Source organism: Temnothorax curvispinosus, unplaced genomic scaffold (genome assembly GCF_003070985.1).
Source record: "Temnothorax curvispinosus isolate PA1 unplaced genomic scaffold, ASM307098v1 QBEX01006721.1, whole genome shotgun sequence".
NCBI classification, from domain to species: Eukaryota; Metazoa; Arthropoda; class Insecta; order Hymenoptera; family Formicidae; genus Temnothorax; species Temnothorax curvispinosus.
Window position 1 is genome coordinate 190,098 of NW_020216501.1, and position 16,801 is coordinate 206,898.

The 16,801-nt window shown below is 35.9% G+C and overlaps 2 protein-coding genes across 6 annotated transcripts in view; one reads left to right on the plus strand and one right to left on the minus strand.

The window, feature by feature from the left end:
* The window catches only part of LOC112456263, an 83,994-nt gene that overhangs the window by 15,427 nt on the left and 51,766 nt on the right, over window positions 1-16,801 (minus strand). The gene's annotated exons all lie outside the window — the stretch shown is intronic.
* LOC112456261 (trichohyalin-like) overlaps window positions 15,393-16,801 on the plus strand; it is a 39,380-nt gene continuing 37,971 nt past the window's right edge. The window contains exons 1-2 of one of the 5 annotated variants that reach the window (XM_025018676.1): window positions 15,393-15,513; window positions 15,807-16,347. The gene's annotated coding sequence lies outside the window, so the exon portion shown is untranslated. Of the gene's footprint in view, window positions 16,348-16,801 lie in introns of all 5 variants that reach the window. The other 4 variants (XM_025018677.1, XM_025018678.1, XM_025018675.1 and 1 more) reach the window with 4 other exon arrangements.

Below are 16,801 nucleotides of genomic sequence, written 5' to 3' on the forward strand. Positions count from 1 at the left end.
CTCGCCACACAGATCAAACGTATTGACCACACCTCTGCGGCTTTCCCGATGCGCGCGTAGTGTGGCCGTATGTGCAGGCTGGATTATACTCTGTGCTTTTTCGCCGATAACAAACACAATTGCTAATGGAAAGCATCGCGTGATTGGATGGCCTTACGCTGCATCCAAGAACGAAAAAGATTTACTCTGTATTATTGTCAGAATTGGATAAAGTTATCGCGTTATCACTAACTTGATGCGACGACAGAAATCAGTGCTATTTTCGATTGTGTCATCGTAGTTTTCGGATTAAAAGAAACGAACTTATTAACTTAAGAGACGACTTCGAAAGCTCTGAAAGTGTTGCATATTTTACTGTAATAAAATTATAAGCTAACAAAATTATCAATAACAATAAAAACTTTCTTAAAATGTTTCTTTAATATTTCTAGGGTAAAACAGCCCTAAAATATATTTCTATCATGAAGATAACATAGCTCCTTATTTTAAACGACTGCATTCGTATACAATCAATCTCATCTTGTAAAAATTTCGGCAAAATACTTTGCTTGCACATCTTGTTGGAGTCGCAAAGGAACGCCGAGAGAGCGAAAAAGGCAGCGGTAACGAGTGAAAAGCCCTATCCGCTTGATGGGAATAACCTTTCAACGTTTTCACGTAGGAAAAGTTCCCGTTCGGAAAAGGTGTGCTGACGCGCGCGCACGGTCCGGCAATCCCACTATTTTTCGTTACGGAACGAAAAACCGTACGATGTACCGTACATATACAACTCCAGTCCGAGTAACGCCGGATTCGTGTTGCGTTGACGTAAATTTTCGTTTACGCTAAGAGCTCGGCTGGAAAATTCAATTTCATCCCGGCGCCGCCGCCGCCGCTAATTGGAAGTCACGTTAGGGCGCGTCAATCGCAAATGCACGCACATGCTCCCGTTCATCATTCACTTCCGGTATATCGCGTAAATTGATGATTATTCAAAAGATGGTAATGCGGAATGGAATGTTAATTAAATAAATACCTATCTATTGTTGTTATACTGCTACTGTTATTTCCTGCTTGCGATATAATACTTTGTTTATTTCTTCCTTTTTGGATTTTTATACATTTATCTGAAAAACAGATGGAATATTTCATATATAAAATATCTTATTCCGATAAATTCTTTTTTATATTGTATAAGAATTATATTCAAAATTTCACTTATAAAGTGAAATTTTAGAAATTGAAAAATTAAGAATATAATAGCAATTAACTTAATTAATTGGCAACCAGGTAATCGATGTTAAATATTGAATTTTCCAATCTTTTTGTTTACTTCCTAGGGTAATAAATAAGCTTAAATGAAATATATAGATCTGTTAAAATAAATTGTTAAATATTATATTACTATTGTATATTCGAAATAAATAGTTCTGCGTCTCAAGAGGGGTTTTAATTTAGTATTTTTTAAATATTCTTCCGTCGATATTCCATCCTCTCGAACAAGTTCTGTGCATTTTTTTCAACTTCAGCATACCGTAAAATATTAAAACTAATTGAAAAGAGCTTTCAACTGCGTTAGAAAATTCATCGTTCAAAACTGAATACGACATCACGTTCTCGCGTGATAAAAATTCAGAGAACGCTTTTCGAACTCATTATAACTCACTATAACTCCCTCATTCCAGGCAAAACTCTTTTGCAGGTCCAAAGATATTGTTGTGAAAATTCCGTTGGAAAAATTCCGAATTGAGTGTTTCGACGAGGATGAGAATATTTCGAGCCCCAAGACTTGGTTTATTTAACAAAACTCCGCGAGGCTGCACGTTTGATCTCGCTCCGACGGATGAAATTGCGATGCAAAATTGCGATCGCCTGAGGGGATCGGCGGCGGCGGTGGGCCCGATAGCGGCCGATCGGTCGTTAAGAAAGTTCCGCGGGAGTCACGGATTTATCGGACAGATTCCGAGTGGCTACGTGTCGGGACGTGGAGCTCTGCACGCGGATGTAGATAAACGAGAGACGTCTGATACATCGCCTCGCCCGATACTTCTCCTCAGTCGGTCCTCGCAGCCGCGTCTCGTTAGCCTCGAGGGCCCGGAGGCGAATTATTCGAGGTCTCTAATGTTCCGAGTATTTCGTAATACGACCCTCGAAGCCCCGGAAATTTACAACAGTATAACTTCGGTGAATTCAAATTTCGAAGCTATGAATATGAATACTGATCTCCGTATTGTTTCCTGATGATCGCGAGAATTAATGTGAGATAGCTTCTTCCATATTTATGCAATATGGCATATCGAAAATTAAAGTCAGCGGGATAGTATCGAGTTCCTCTTTGTACATGCGTATATATAATCGTAAATGTGTATGTGTAATTGTAAAAATTGCTTTAAATGATATTGTATCCAAGTTGGAAATTCAGCCGATGTTGTCAGTCGATGATGTATTCGAATCGCTATGTAATTACGTAACAGAGATATAACAATAGAAGCAAAAGATAAAACGTCATCAATCTGGGGCTTTGTTCCACGTTGAAAGACGGCACTGTATACGTCGTATCCTTATATACGTCGAGGTAGATATCGAAGAGCGTCTCTTCTATCGAGTAATTCCACACCGACGTGCACCGCCCACTCGACGAAATACCCGGCACACTGATTTTTCTCTTGTCGAATAATATCACGGTGGAAAAACCAGATTATCCGGACACACCTCAATTTTCTTCGCGTAGTAGTTACAATCTAAGTAATAGCTGTAGACAGATATGAACAAACGGGATGAGACACAAGCTGGATTATTCATTTCATAAGATACCGGAATTTTGTCTCGTAGAGCGGCAATCTCCGCAAATTTAGAAATTTATATTTTATCGCTTTCATATTATACAACGTAATATTATATAAAATTAGTTTAACAGTTTACGAAGTTAAATGATATAACATACAATATACAAACATTTTTTTTAACAGGATACTTCTTCTTTCACAACAGTTTGAAGAGAAATATGCGTGGACTGAAGAAAAACAAATTGGTAAGCAATGATAAATGGCAAACGATAAATTATCGGTGTTCAGTATCTGCAAAAAAAGTGATTTTTTTTACAAGCAGTATCGACAGAATCACCTTTTTCGCATAAGATGCATGTATGCGTGTCACGCTGTCAGCATCCTGCCTGAAGAAAATTTCTATCCGCTCAATATGAAAGTTTCTCGTGAATTTATAATTTCTTCTCGCTGGAGATCCCGATTTCAATCCTGCTAACACGACGCTGCAAATTTGCCGAAACTTTTATCAGCGATGTCGGAAAAACCGGTCATGTAATATTCTTTTTTTGTTACACACAAGGCAATTTCGAGAAATTGTATGACAATTTTTGTACAAACGCTGAAAGCAAACTGGCACTTTTCGGAGGTAATAGATCTACACCGTTATAAACGCGATTGCGGTTAAAGATAATCGCGCAAATATGCACGGCATTCTATTTCAAACCATTAAATCGCCAACTACGCATTGTCTGTGTGCATAAAGTAATTGAATTTATTGCTGAAAGGCGCAGTGTTAACTGAAGCTTCGATCGTGCTCACGTACGATAAACCGGGCAGGAATTCTATCGCGCGAATAACAATCCCCGATTCTCTATCCACCGAATCGCGTGCAGTGTCGGAAAAATTGGTCATGTAATATTCTTTTTTTTTTACACAAGGCAATTTCGGGAAATTGTGTGACAATTTTTACAAGCGATCAATTGTCAATCATGACAATTCATGTTAAACGTTGCAGTAAATAGTAATAATGGTTAGATAAATAAAAAATCTTTCGTGGATATTTTATTATCATTCAATTGTTTAAGCATTTTTTATGTTGTAGAATATTTTTTATCTAAATGAGACGAGATAATTACTGAAATAATCACCATACGTAGAAGCACCTGACGTCATCTTCTCACGAAATAAGTTTGATAAGTTTGAACGCATAATCTTGACATGTCTAAGAATGCGGATAGATTAGAGCAAAAATATCCCTACTGTGTCACTAAGTAAACGACTATAATCAAGAAAGAAATTAAGTATATGAATGTTCAGTAAAAATCTTAAAAAAAAGCATCATTTTTCATAATCTTCAAACCTTAACATTCAATATTTTAGAAGTATACTTGGAATTGAGCAAACGATCCCATGATTTACTCTCGACTATAAAACTTAATTTGTAAGAAACTCTTGATTTTCAATATACAACAAAAAAATAAACTATTGCTGCCTCGATAAAAAATCTCACCAATTTTAATTAACTTACAATTTTAACACCACTTTCTGAAACACTCTGTATTACTGTTCATCAAGAAGAATAGCGCGATTGTGCGATCTAAATACGCGCCATCTAAATGACTGCATCGATGACTGTCACGAGTCACGAACGAATGGGCAATCATGCACATTGCGAAATTATTCCGAGTTGTAAAACTGTTTTGAGACATTGCGCAGTTGTGTGTGAATGATACATTCCACATCGGGCTCCACCCATATGTACTACTATATAAGGTATATTACGCGCAAACTATAAAGACTAATCCTTGCCAATTATTAATAGTGATTACCTCGATGAGTTTTAGATTTCTTCGGGACAACTTTACTGCGCTCTCCGTATATGATTCCGTCATTGTTGAGTCACCGTGATTTTAATTGCAAGCATATCCTTCTCCATGCTTTACTTTGATACCGAGTCTTCTTAATTAACCGAAGTGTTCACGAAGTGTTTTAATTGCGGACAGATGAATATTTAACTCGTATATTTTACAAGCAATTTGCAGTTTCACAGATTAACTAGCAAAAGAATGAACAAAAGATAATTCTTCATTTTTTCTTTGCGAAATTAGATCTATTATTATAACCCTTTTCTATCTCAATTCTGAGACTTATCTACGATGTCATAACTTTCTACTGCCTCTCCTTTTCTTCATCAAAAAATTTCAATGGCACGGTGAAATTTATTTTAAACTTATCTCATGAAAGCCTTGGATACTTAAATACAGTTATAGCCACAAAAAATCGTCATCTAACACCTGTCGGTTATCACGACGCGACATGCCGAAGCCGCACGTGCACAAAGTCGGTGATAATGAGGCGTGAAAACGATCCAATCCCCCCCTCGACAGATCGCAGGGTGGCGTATATCGAGTATCCCTTTAATGGTGATCCGAGCGAAAGGCAGAAGAATCGACACCGTCCAATATCCATGATTTACGATTCCCGCGAGCTCTCGTCGGTCACGAATTCGCGGCGAATAAAGTACGGAGGCTGGGAGGAGACGAGGGTGGGACAAGAGTGAGGAGGTCGAGATAAAAAGGTGAGGTTCGGGCAAAAAAAAGAGGTGGCGGACCGGTGGTCTCTCGAGATAACGGGTTGCTCAAACATTTGCAACGCCACTGACGATGAATCACGGCGTGCCGCGACACGTAGTTCGCCCCGCGCGTTATATCTCGACGAAAGGGATTATAATACTCAGGACGAAGAGAGTAGGCGGATGGAGGCGCTTTTTGCCCTGTCTATTAGGGACACAAAAAGACGTTCTTATTGCGTTCTGCGAATCCTGTCGCGCAATTAAAGTCGGCTTTATTGTAATTAGAATCGGAACAGACAACGGGTTTCTGCATCGCGCCGACTCCCTCTGTATCCTGCTCACAGGCGCGAGTCCTTTGATCCCTCGGGGAGGGAAACGGAAGATAATAAAAGGGAAAGCAGAGAGAAGCGAGAAGAATAAAAAAGCTGGAGATCGGATAATTCGATTATGCGAATTTAATTCACGGGATGAGAACTGTTCCGCGTTTTTAAGGTCGACGCCTGATTCTAACATGCGATTTTGTCTTATTCTTTTCATCTGATACGTATACGAACATTCTTGTTTTACATTAAGTTTCTCTACCTTTCCGATTTTATCTTTAAACGCATTAAAAGCGTATGAAGAATTATCTTAACCATCAATCGATTAACCATTTACATTCCTCGCTCAATCATTCCTCAACGTTTCGTTACATAATTACGATCGTGAATTATTGCAGGATACACAAAGTTCTTTTGTAGTATGCTCCATGTATGCTCGTATCGAATGATTATAATCATGTTAATCAAGAACCTGTTTCGTGCGTTCGCCATTCCCTCACTTATTACAGCAACGTTCTGATCAGTTTTTGCCTTTTCTCAAGGTCTCATTCTTACAAACTAATTAGAGACATGATTACACAGAAAAATATCGATCTAGATCCAAATGTTCCACTTTACGTTTATATGTATTCATCACATGCAACTACGCGGATTACGTGCATAGGAAGAACGGTTAAAAGTTAAAATATATAAAAATTAAATTAGATACAGATTTATATAAACAATTATGTGGGAATAAATCAGAATAATTATGTAGGATACTGAAGCATAATCATAATACTGCAAAAAGTTTGAACATTCTCGTAACAAAGCTTGAACGTCCAATATAATTATTTACATAGTTTAACAATTCTTTTCAGATCTATATATCTATAGCTAAATTTTTAGATACTTCAGCAAAACCGTTCTTTCCGTGTATAATCGAGAGAGAGAGGAGAAAAATGGTTTTTTTCTCATATTTACCGTCGCTTTGCGCCGCTTTATGAGAACATACGCGGCTCTAGCAACCGTAAAAATTATGGTAATTTATCGCGCACAGGGATATTTCACGTTCACAAAACACGTAGAGAAAATAACTTCTTTGCTAAACCGGACATGGTAATTACGATGTTAAAACATAGTTTTGTTGAAACAACCGGTTTAATTAAAAATCGCTTTGACGTAACAAAACGGAATGAGTTAAACGTGCCGGCGAGACATATAAAAATATTAGCACGTAAACAAAGCCATTTTGAGTACTATTAAAAGTATAAGGCATTATACCATAAAAGTGGAAGCAAACGGGAGTATTTCATTCGTTCACGCGGAACAATAGAGCGTTTCGCGAAGAAAGCGGCAGTTTACATAGGCGATTGTGGTAGACGCGTCCGATGAAATCTGTAAGAACCGCACACAATATAACAGAATTTACCGTCTAATTATACCGCAAAATATTTCAACAGACTTATCCACAAAGTCGCGCAAGGCTCGCCTCGCGAGGGTATATCGCGGCAATTTTGGTTAACACTAGCGATTCATAACACGTGTAACATGCGTGCCGTAAATTCTTGAAAGCATAATTATAATCTGTGCGTGTATGCGTTTGTGTACATAGAGAAAATATAAGTGCCCTGAAAATTTGCCAACTTGGTTGACTTATTTATGTATGATAAACACAAATATTAATTAAGTATATATCACAAAAAGAAATCTATATATTGAGTTATTTTATGTCTATCTTTTTAACTAATTTCTTTTTGTATTATATATTAATGATAATATATCTTTATATATTATGTTTTAAATATGTGCAATGTAAAATTTATATTATTACTTTATTACTGAACAGAATGGAAAAAATTTTGTAATGTTAAACTGAGAATGATCTTGCATTAAAAATCTGCCATGTATGTTCCATTAGTATTAAAATAATTTCATTCATATATGTTACACTCATTATGGTTAATAAAGTCGGAACCAACGAAAAATTTTAGTAACCTGTATTATATCCAGGAAAAATGATAAGTTTTATAATTCTTGATAAAATGTAAAAACAGCATATTCATCGTCCTTAGTCATATAATGATGTAGTTGTAAAATACGTAGGTTTTCTTATCATAATTCAACAAAGAAATCTGAGAGGAAGGAAGAATAAGAAATCAGAATTAACTGACTCTCGAAGACAATGACTTGCGTTTTGTTTAACTTCAAGGAAATAACATGACTAACGGAAGTCCAAATTGCTTTTCTCTCGTCCGAGATATACGCTAAATTTATTTCATAATTTTCTTGAAAAGAAAGAAAAGATTAAACCATACAATGAAAATCGGTAAAGTTAAAAATAAATATTATAGAAAAATTTAGCATAATTGTAATCACTAATCAGAATGCAACTTAATATTGTCTTTCTTTAAAATTGTATTAAATCTTCGTCATTAAAAAATATTTTTTAACTTTGTAAAATAAAAATAGAATTAGCAGACCTAACATAATTAGCATTTGATCTAAATTATAATACTGTGTGTTTAAAAATATATTAAAAACTAAAAATATACAACTTGCGTACATTCGCGAAACATATTGCTCTTCCGTTTGATCGTAGAAGAATGATCTGATGATTTTATGTACCCAGAAGAATGACATCATGAAAAAAACCCTTATAAAAGTAAACGTGATCAATCTGCTTATTTCCATAATGCACCAGCCGGGTCTTGTAAATTACTATCGCGATAATTTCTATGGAAGTTCAACACAGCTACGTCGACAAAACAAGAATTCAACGCAATTCATAAATTTTATACTTTTATATCATCTAAAAAAATCTCACTGCATTCTTTAAGAGTTTTTAAGTATAATTCGTTAAGATTTGGTTGATTAGTTCTGGAGTTATAGAAATTTCGGTAAATTTGGCACATACACACACATACATATATACATATATACAGACATTTTTTAAACTTACAATTTTTCGACGTTTTATATAACATTCTGAACACGTTAAAAAAAAAACAAAAAAAAATTTTTTTTACGAAAACAAAGCTTCCTCTATGAGGAAGCAAAATTAATTAGCAAAATGTAATGTATATATTAAAATATGTACCTACTTTTTAATTAAGTAATTTTATAATATCAATTACTGATTAATTATTTAGTTGTAATAAATATTTATAGATAAATTATGGTAATATAATTATCAATACGAAATTATAATAAATAATGGCAGCAGAATGAATATTATATATATATATATATATATATATATATATATATGATACAAAATAGTTATGACATTTCATTTTTCATGCATAAATGTATCATTAAATTATTTAATACAATGTAAAATTTATATTATTACCCCATTACTAAACAGAGTTCGTATAAATGTTAAACTGTAAAAAGAATAATATTTTTCTCTCATTTCTCAGTATATAACGACACTTTTGACTTTCAGTCATCAAGAATGCGTAATTAAGAAGCACAGTTTAATTAAGTGAGGTCCATTATTAGGTTTATTCCATTTAAAGTTCCCGTTTTCTGGAGCTAAGTTCATCGTGCCTTTGGGGTCAGAAATCTTCGTGGTACATATCCACTTTAGTCGGCACGCAGACGCGCGTGGTTGAAAAAAAGCACGGGGTTTAATTAAATTCCGTGGATTGCTTTCGTGCCGTGGCGTTTCGGGTCGATGCATTTTGTGACTGCAACGAGAATCCTCGCAAGTACAAGCCCCTGCTTCAGAACCATGCGCTACGTTGTTAATAGCAAAGATAATTCGATTCTATGCACTTGCAAATTTGCCGAAAATGTGATGACTTTATACTTAAAATAAATACATAATTCCAGACGTCGACGAAAAATATCTACAGTTTTCGCAGAAATACAATTTCTATTTTAAATTGGTTTCACTTTCTAATTATCTTTTTATTATCAAGTCTTTATCTGTATATATTTCTTAATTAATTTTTTTAAATTTTCCTTATACGCCGATCAATAACACAAATTTCCAACAAGGCATAATATAAATCTAATAACATAATATAATAGCATAAATAACATAATATCTAATGATTCGTCGGTATATGTTTTCAAAATGTCGAGATACATTATATATGTATCTTTGTCGAGATACATATATAACTTCAACTTACGGTAACACAGTAAAACACATCAGTAATCGACACATATATGTATATGTATATGTATATGTATAGTCCGACATACTTTGGAGTGCAATCACCATTACAGAATTACCGACGAACATAATGTTTTGTTAGGATTTCGTCAAGATAAGCATTTCATGCGCACGATCATTTTATATATACTGTATATACATATAATATACATAGTGCGTGATGCATGTCAATCGAGTTCGTCTCTATCATTCCGAGCTCTTTTGCCGCCCATATTTGTATAACGTACCCTTGAACCTAATCTGCGCGATTGCAAACTGAGGTCGAGATTACACGATGTAAATTCATAAATAAATGGCTCGAGTTTAGCTGGTTCATTCGAAACGCAAATGTGTATCAAGATCAAAGTCAAGTACGGAATGTCTCATAAGCATCACCATTCATCTATATGAGACTGTTTAAGATAGTGTAAATCTTTTCTCGATTAAAATATAAAGACATAAATAATTTTGAAAAAAAAAGATATTTTTTTATTAATAAAATAATATATTTCATATGTAAATAAATTTTAATCTAAAAACTTTGCACAAAAACGGAAATGTTTAGATTTAATGCAATATGTTATTAGATTTAATATAATATTAATTTTAGCATTTGATAAAAGCTTTATAAGGAAAATTGCGAATTGATCAAGAATTTATGGATAAAGCGATCATCGATACTGTGCGGAATACGACGCATATCGCAAAGTGTGAATTTAGTTTTAATCCTTTAATGCCATCACCAATCCTTTATTGATCCATGTTTCATTCTTGATATCCGCAACATTCATTATTTACGGCAAATGTCATAGATTAATAATATAATTCTGATATTAAATATAGACCAATATGGATTAAATAAATCTAGGTTTTTGGGGGAGGTTTTAATATGTACAGTACTGTATTCCAGACTCTTATGATGTAATCGATCTTCCACTTTAGAAGCAGTCATTAATATTTTATATATGAAATTCAATATTATTAATTTCACACCTATATACATTATCTGTTAATCCGGCTTAGCAAATTTAAAATATGCCATGTAGGAAAACTGAAAGACAAATTGACTGTCCAAATTTGAAAACGGGATTGATTTACGATCGGTGTCACATTAATACGCAAGAAGAGAATCGGTGAAAATCTGGTGTGGTTGCAATTCGCGTTCTCGATTGAAAATAAAAAGGCGGACGTGCACACGTTCGCCGCAGCTCTCTCCTGTATCGACAGGCCAGATGCAGTGACGACCACAACAATACCGAACTCGTTATTTTCCTTCGCTGGTGAAGATTAATTTGACCGCGGTCGATCCGCGCACCCGCGATTCGCGGAATTAATTCGAAGTTCGACGAGATAACGAGATTATTTAGAATGAGCGGAACAAGAAGATCGCGTCGGCCGTTTTTCCCCATGAGTGATGAATTCACAGGAGAGATCGTGAATCACGTGTGGTATATAGACTATGAACTTCGATCGCGTCAATTCTTGATAAATAGAATTTTAAATTAAAACAAATTATTACCGTAAATAATTAAAAGAGAATGTATCTTTTTATCTGTTAATAAAGCGCCCAATAAAACATATATATAGATAAGATTGATTTTGACTTATGACTGTTATGGAGTCAATTTATTGGATTAATCGATCAAAAGTATTTGTAATATGCAGAGTATTCGACAATGTATTATACAATTATTGTATAATGTCACAAGAATAATTCCTAATAAATATGCAATATGTAATAACGCGAATTTTCTTGGCTATCAAGTAATAAACAATCTATTTGTGTTAGCGTCGTGCTGTTCGTTAACGTCACTAGATAACCTGTTAATTATTCCGTTAACAAACGGTTTAATTAATTAATTTACCGTGTGGTTCTCGCGCAAACCGACGTTCGCGCATACTCGTTTTCATCAACGGACTTGGCGCGATCGTTAACGCACGCACACAAACATGTACGAACAGATGCATTCTCACGTGCAAATTTAACGTGTCGACGTGCTCGCGTTACGTTAATGTTCCGTCTCTGCATCTGGGACGACGTTGGCGCTCGCCCGGCCGGCGTGCGCGCAGGCGAATTCAGTCGGCTGCAGTATCTGTACACATTATCGCGTCGTTGTTCGCCCTGAAACGCCTCGGGCCGCATACGCGCACCTACCGAAACATTATCTTTTCGTGCTCCGAAACTGTCTCGCCATCACAGAACAGAGAATCGTAGCGAACCTCGGCCCGGGGAAGACGGAAGAGCGATAACGAATACGACGAGCTTCCTCGTTCGCGGAAGAGGAGAATGTCAGAAAAGCGTAGCGAAAAAATGTTGCGCAACGATATAATTACTGACAGAACGTGCAAAAGTAGAAGCTGCAACAGCGCGCACGACTGCAGAGGGAATACAAAATTTGCATTTTAAATATAAGTGCAAGATATAACATTCATACGCGCGTTTGAAACTGAAACAAAAAACTAAAATAAAAAAAAATGTCACGTAGAATGATGCCATTTGGTCGTCCGCTACAAAAGTCGCAAGGTTCAACCGCAGAGATGAGGAGCGGATCCTGCATCCTTCCAGCTCGGAAAAGAACTTTTCGCTATCTGCGATTTCTTTTTTGCGCAATTAATTCTTTTCCTAAGAGCGCGATTAGCAAGCATATTGACGATTACTGTAAGCTAACATCCGACGACATCTTTTCCGACCAGCGGAGTGTATCAGTGTAAAGGAAATTACAGTCGTCAAGGGAACGAACAGGGAACTCAACAAAGCGCGCAGGTTGTATCGCCCTTTTCCAATTTCGTTCGCATTTAGCTCGAATAGATACTGTTGCTATTGCATTAATTATCTCGCAGCAATCCGGATGCCGACGAACACCGAGGCACGAGCGAGACCTGTTGAGAACAGCGAAGGGAAAAGCAACACTCCACATAAACCATGATTACGAGGGAGATCTCGCAAGCAGAATCGTCTAAAATTTAAGATCGGCAAATGCGTTGCTCCATTCGATCGCATTCGTGAATTTAAAGTTCACCCCTCTCTTTCGGAGTCGTCGACACCACGCACGCACACAGTCATTATATATATTCTAGCTAGTTCATCAAAATACATGACTTACATGAGATATTTTTATCTGTGTATTATCGAAGTATGAGTTCGTACTACTCGCGTGAATTGTGTGTGCCGAACTATTTGAAATTTCGTTTTTACCATTCAGTTGTTGCGAGATTCTGCAGTTATTGATTTGCCATTAACATCGCCGTTAACATTCATTTATTGCATTGTTATCACGCCGCGTGATTGTCCTTGGTCATACGAAAGCAAGTCATTCAAGTGAATACTCGATTATTAATCTCGTTATTTCAATATATTTTATTTAAATGTTATAGGATTGACTTAATTCTCTTGTACCTTTGACTTCTTCCTTGCCCTCAAATTACATCTTACTCGTAACGAACTGTTCTCTCTACCAATTTCGTGGATTGAGTTATCGGATTTTTTAGTTAGCCGGCAACTTCGGTTCTATCTGTGATTTAGTGTATTCCTTTAATAGAGGGGCATGGTGTTTCAATGTCTAACATCCTAGTATCGTTTCGTTTAATTATTGATAAATTATCCTTACGGAATACAAGAGGAAACAGCAACGAATCTCTTCTGTCCAGAGCAGAAATAAGCATTTTCAAGCGTACAAACGAACATTTAATTATATGTCTAATTCTGACAACGAGCAATAAAAATTAGATTATTATATCGAAAAGTTAACTATATGAACTATATCCTCGCTGCGCACGTTTAGAGTAAAATATGTAATCGTCCGCTTTTGGGTTATATTTGCTCGAGAAGAACCCGTTTAAAGTAAATGTTGAATAGCAGCTGAATGAGGGATGGACCGTATTTGTGTGGAGCGAATTAACTGATTATGATTGTAGTCCAACGAAATTAAATTCATTAACTACACACAGTGGAGCGTGACAAAGCAGCGAAATTAATAACTGTTTAAATTAAATTAAACAGCAAAAAAATTAAAGCATGCACGAAGTGTCATAAAGTTAATTAAAATTAAATCACAAAATTTGTAATTACATCCCGTATATTCTCGATTGAATCTTTCTAAAAGCAAGCCAATATTTTCGTTTCATTTCACACAAATAAATAAATTAATAATAAATAAATAAATAAATTGTTAAAAAATCATGAAAATAAATTATATCGAAATACACCAAAAAGCTTGTTAAAATAAACAAACTCTTTTATTTCGATAAAAATGTTATCGCGAAATTAGGTCACTAAGCGCAGCATTATTACTCTATATGTTAACGAGATTGTAAGAAGAAGTTAAAACAAACCATCTTGTTTGAAACTTTTGTCAACATTTTTTTCCACGGTTGAGATAAGAAGCTCCCAAGTTCATGAGAAAAATCTCTTGCTAGCCTTTGACGTGCAAAGATAATCCAAACAATGTACATTAACTTTGTTTTAAGAAAATTTACTACTTCTAGGTATTTTCCGCTTATAAACATGTGAATGCGGAAATTTTTGTTGTCTACATATTTTATACATATGAAATTAATTACGACAAATACATAATTTATACTTAATTTTAAGACTTGGAATTAATTAATATTGCGGCAATTGACTGTAAAAATATATAGTACATACGTGTAATAAGTGATGTCGATTCAAGAAAAGAAAGACGATAAAAAAATGTTACAGCAAAATTTTCTGTCGCAGATATATTTTATAATATTAAATTTTAGATTCACACACTGTTCATTTATAAACGTATAAATAAAAAAGTTTAAATAAACATTATGCATTTTTTTCTCCTTCGTCAATGTTCTGCATTACATATATATATGACACATTCTTTATTGTCGATTCCCGCGATGTTGATTAACTCTAATCTCAGCGTACCATATCTTTCTATTCGTGTCACACATGATATGATCATCTAGAGAGAACGAATTCAGTTAACTTTAATTAGGGTTAACCAGTGTCAGAGGCATCGATTCCTAAAATGAATGTCTACAGTTCTCTTGTCACTATGTCCGTAGTGCGTCAATCATTTCATAGATTGGATGAACTCATCCGTTAAGCCTAAATTATATGAAAACAAAATTCCTTTGTTTGATTTGCTTTTCAACAACATGATCATTTATCGAGTAACATGATAAATGCGATTTTTCTTAAATATTTGGACTAAACTAATCCTCATTCAACGTATGTATTATCAAAGATAAATTGATGAAACAATAGATAATTTTAAGCAAATGCCAAAGAGACTTATTTTACGAATTTTGCTATGAATTTAGCCATAATTTATTTACATTTATTCTGTAAATAAGAAGTGATTGTTCACGATTTATTGCGGTTCTGACGAAAAAATAAGTTTTTCTTGTTCTTTTCAGTTAAATTACAAAAAAATTTACGTAAACTAAAGTAAGTTGCAAAATGTTGTGCCGGATTCCGGCTTTAGGCTCTAGACTTAACACAAGCGACGTGACGGTGGGTGGTAACGGTTCGCAATTGCGTGGAGGGAGAAACGGCCACTTGGCAGGGGAATAATAACGACGGCCAGACTGACACACACGCGGCGTGCAAAGAGCCATCGTAGACGAGAGACGGCGAGGCTTTATAAATCGCGAGGATGCACGTCGAAGCAGTGACACCTCGGCCGACGACGGTGAAAAACGCGTGGCCGCGAACCAGGAGGGGCGAACGTGCATTTTTCACACTTGAACATCGTGAGTATCGTATCCGTGGTACGCGATTAAAGACGCGGCGCGAAAGTTTCCAACAAATGACATCGGAAAGTTTTCAGCTGATGATCAACGATCGTTCGCCTTAACTCGTATTTTTCTCGCGAAAAAGATGGTAAAAGATTCCTCCCTTCCTCGACGGTGGGGTTGAAATCTCGACCAGACGGATAGTTTGATCGCGATTAATTTACCACGCTTCCTAAGTTTCTTCCTCGTTTTATCGACCTCAATTCGGTGTTTCGACGAGTCCAAGTATTCGAAATAACGAATCTCCCAAGGTTTCTCAAACACATCAAGAATGATATCGACACTTCGACGAACAAACATTTCGCCTGCCATATTGCCATACTTTAATGTCGATCGTTCACGTCGGGACCATTCAATCGGTTAACTTCCTCGGAAACAGATCGACCAGAACTCGCCGCCCCGAGGAAGATTGCGAGATTCTTCGACGCGACTGGTCGACGCGCTTCCACCTACAGTAGCATCGATCGTTGCAAATTGGATTGCTGTTAAAGACTGAGCGACGAGGGGACCACCTTGGAGCCGAGCAGACTTGGTGTTCAGTGCCGCCGGTATCAGCGCGAAATTTCCAGAGAGAGAGAGAGAGAGTGAATTTCGGAGTTCGGAGCAACGTGTCTTAATTCGCCACGGGAGAAATACACGTTCTAGCACCTGGGATGTGGCGTAAACGAGCGTGACCGAGAGAAAGAAGGGTCCGCGCGGAAACTGCACGTTGCGTGTTCGCGAATGAGACTTGTTAGCAGCGGGCTTGTAGCGAGAGTCAGTTAGCGGGTGATCTTGACCATTGACGAGCAGGTAAGTAATTCTCTGACACAAAGATGATAACGTGTGTTGAAGTATGTCGAATTAAACTAAAGTGTGCCTAAAATTGTTTGATTAGAACAAAAATGTAAAATGTTATTTCAAAATTATACACAAGTTATATGTTCAAATCTTCTTTAGATTAACAAATAATATAAAAATATAACTTCTGTTTTATCTCTTCTTGTTACATTTTTCTTTAATGCGACGTTGTGAGCTTAACATACAACGATAACACGTGCCACCTGAGTTGACTTTACTCTGGAAAGATCTAATAATCTCTATGATTATACAAGTCCCACATAATTGCATATAATTAAACGTGGTCTCATTGATAGTAGCGTAGGAATTTATACGGGGCACTTTAATTACGTTATCGCAAATGGAGATCAATTGAAAATCCTATTAGGGCATTATGCAAATTTAATAACTGTTAATTAACAGATAC